Source organism: Mirounga angustirostris, unplaced genomic scaffold, assembly GCF_029215605.1.
Source record: "Mirounga angustirostris isolate CCGP_5_RB_7025 unplaced genomic scaffold, mMirAng1.0.hap1 SCAF_6, whole genome shotgun sequence".
Classification (NCBI taxonomy): domain Eukaryota; kingdom Metazoa; phylum Chordata; class Mammalia; order Carnivora; family Phocidae; genus Mirounga; species Mirounga angustirostris.
Genome location: NW_026991714.1, coordinates 19,189,958 through 19,193,325, shown reverse-complemented (window position 1 = coordinate 19,193,325; position 3,368 = coordinate 19,189,958). Strand labels below are relative to the sequence as shown.

The following is a 3,368-nucleotide window of genomic DNA, read 5'->3' as shown; positions in this document are numbered from 1 at the left end:
TTTGCCCTCTGAAAAGTTACTTTTATCCCCTTCCTCTTTCCATACTGTAATCTGGAAGAAAATCATTATGTGCAACTTATGATCCCCCTCCTTGATGACCGAATCTACATAAATCACTTGGAATTCTTCTGCATAGGAGATTTTTTCTTCTCTCTCCTTTATGCATTTATTTATTTATAGAAAAAATTATTAGTATGGCTCATGATATATATTTTATACTTTGAATCAAAGTCCAGTACTACCCTAATATATTTTCTTGCTCAAATTTTTTAGTATTGACCATTTGATGTTCTTTCAGTTGGTTCTTAACACCCTTTTGATGTGCTTCCATCAGTGTTGGTATTTTTTGAAGTACTTTTGAGAACTTTGTTAATTTCTCACACTATAAGATGCTCCAGGTTCATCTTGTATTATTTGTAGGCCCGGTCCTAGAATCAGCCGTTTATCCAAGGAGCTCTGGAAACAGGATCTGGATGCTAATTGTGCAAATTCTACTGAGGAGCCATTTCTTTTAGGTTCTTTCATCAAACACATCAAATATATGCATATAAACTAACCTGTATATATTTATATAAAAATAAGTATATATGGAAAGAATGGGACCTGTCGGTTAAGCCCTGGAGGATTCTGGTTCAGGCTTCAGAGAGTCCAGCTGGGTTTGGGGGTAGTGTGTTGAGACTTAGAATCTGGAAGGAACCAGGAGTCCGGACGTGGGAGGGGTTGTTTCGCAGCCGCAGCCCCTCTTCCCAGAATATCTTGGCCATTTCCACTTGCCTTGGGGGCACAGGGTGTTTCTCCGTGGAGCACGTGTTTCTGTTTATTTACACTAGTTTTAAGGAATTTGCTAGAATTTGGAATTGAGTGAGTTTTCTGACATATTTGATCACACGACCCAGGAGTACTTGGAGAGAAAACTGGTTCCAGAGGAGTTGGACTGACCATAAGAATGAGTCCTGCGGATGCCCTTGATGATGAAAATACATTTAAAATCTTAGTTGCAACAGATATTCATCTGGGATTTATGGAGAAAGATGCAGTCAGAGGAAATGATACATTTGTAACATTGGATGAAATTTTAAGACTTGCCTAGGAAAACGAAGTGGATTTTATTTTGTTAGGTGGTGATCTTTTTCATGAAAATAAGCCCTCAAGAAAAGCATTACATACCTGCCTTGAGTTATTAAGAAAATACTGCATGGGTGATCGTCCTGTACAGTTTGAAATTCTCAGCAATCAGTCAACTTTGGTTTTAGTAAGTTTTCATGGGTGAACTACCAAGATGACAATCTCAACATTTCAATTCCAGTGTTTAGTATTCATGGCAATCATGATGATCCCACAGGGGCAGACATCCTCTGTGCCCTGGATATTTTAAGTTGTGCTGGATTTGTAAATCACTTTGGATGTTCAGTGTCTGTGGAGAAGATAGACATTAGTCCAGTTTTGCTCCAAAAAGGAAGCACAAAAATTGCTCTATATGGCTTAGGTTCCATTCCAGATGAAAGTCTCTATCGAATGTTCATCAATAAAAAAGTAACAATGTTGAGACCAAAAGAAGATGAGAACTCTTGGTTTAACTTATTTGTGATTCATCAGAACAGGAGTCAACATGGAAGTACTAACTTCATTCCAGAACAATTTTTGGATGACTTCATTGATCTTGTTATCTGGGGCCATGAACATAAGTGTCAAATAGCTCCAACCAAAAATGAACAACTCTTTTATATATCACAACCTGGAAGTTCAGTGGTTACTTCTCTTTCCCCAGGAGAAGCTGTAAAGAAACATGTCGGTTTGCTGCGTATAAATGGAAGGAAGATGAATATGCAGAAAATTCCTCTTCACACAGTGCGGCAGTTTTTCATGGAGGATATTGTTCTGGCTGATCATCCAGACATTTTTAACCCAGATAATCCTAAAGTAACCCAGGCCATACAGACCTTCTGTTTGGAGATTAAAGAAATGCTTGAAAATGCTGAACGAGAACGTCTGGGAAATTCTCGACAGCCAGAGAAGCCTCTTATACGACTGCAAGTGGACTATAGTGGAGGTTTTGAGCATTTCAGTGTTCTTCGCTTTAGCCAGAAATTTGTGGATCGGGTAGCTAATCCAAAAGATGTTATCCATTTTTTCAGACATAAAGAACAAAAGAAAAACACAGGAGAAGAGATCAGCTTTGGGAAGCTCATCACAAAATCTTTAGAAACAACAACCCTAAGAATAGAAGACCTTGTAAAACAGTATTTTCAGACTGCAGAGAATAATGTGCAGCTCTCACTTCTAACAGAAAGGGGAATGGGTGAAGCAGTACAAGAATTTGTGGACAAGGAAGAAAAAGACGCCATAGAGGAATTAGTGAAATACCAGTTGGAAAAAACACAGCGATTTCTTAAAGAGCGTCATATTGATGCCCTAGAAGATAAAATCAATGAAGAGGTATGCCATTTCAGAGAAAGCAGACAAAAAAAACACTAATGAAGAAGATGATGAAGTTCGAGAGGCTATGACAAGGGCCAGAGCCCTCAGATCTCAGTCTGAGGACTCTGCTTCTGCCTTTAGTGCAGAGGACCTCATGAGTATAGATTTGGCAGAACAGATGGCTGAGGACTCTGATGAAGACATCACAGCAGCAGCCAGCAGAGGAGGAGGCCAAGGAAGAGGCCGCTGAGGAGGAAGAGGGCAGAACTCAGCCTGGAGAGAGGGGTCTCAGAGAGGAAGAGGCACTGGTCTAGAGACTTCTACTCGAAGCAGAAGTTCAAAGGCCACTATGTCAACACCTAGTGATCATGTCTATTATAGATGCCTTTACATCTGCAAGACAGCAGCAGTCCCGAAATGTTGCTGCTAAGAATTATTCAGAGGTGATTGAGGTGGATGAGTCAGATGTGGAAGAAGACATTTTTCCTACCACTTCAAAAACAGAACAGAGGTGGTCGAGCACATCATCATCAAGCAAGCGCATGTCCCAGAGCCAAATAGCTAAAGGGGTAGATTTTGAATCAGATGAGGATGACGATGACGATCCTTTTATGAACATGAGTTCTTTAAGAAGAAACAGAAGATAATATATTTAATATATCTTTGAAGTTTTCAAGATTCAGGAAAAATCAAAACATTGCAAGCTAAGAGTTTGCAGTTGAAGATTTTTAAAGTATTGCTGTTAACTAAAGAATTTGGAAGAGACTTACTTAACAGGGAAATTTAATGTATAAGAATTTATGTTTTTGAGTATCATTTCCTGAACATGACTCCTTTGAAAAGCTTCCCAGCTCAAGAATATACAGAATAACATTGGTTCTCCTTATTTTTTTAATCTAGTTGTTAACATTACCTGGGGCTGCTCTATAAAATCAATTCAGTGTATAGTT

The 3,368-nt window shown here is 38.9% G+C and overlaps 1 pseudogene; it reads left to right on the top strand.

Annotated features, from left to right (window-relative positions):
* The first annotated feature begins 842 nt into the window (after positions 1-842).
* On the top strand, positions 843-3,125 carry LOC123845331 (double-strand break repair protein MRE11-like; annotated as a pseudogene).
* The last annotated feature ends 243 nt before the right edge of the window (positions 3,126-3,368 follow it).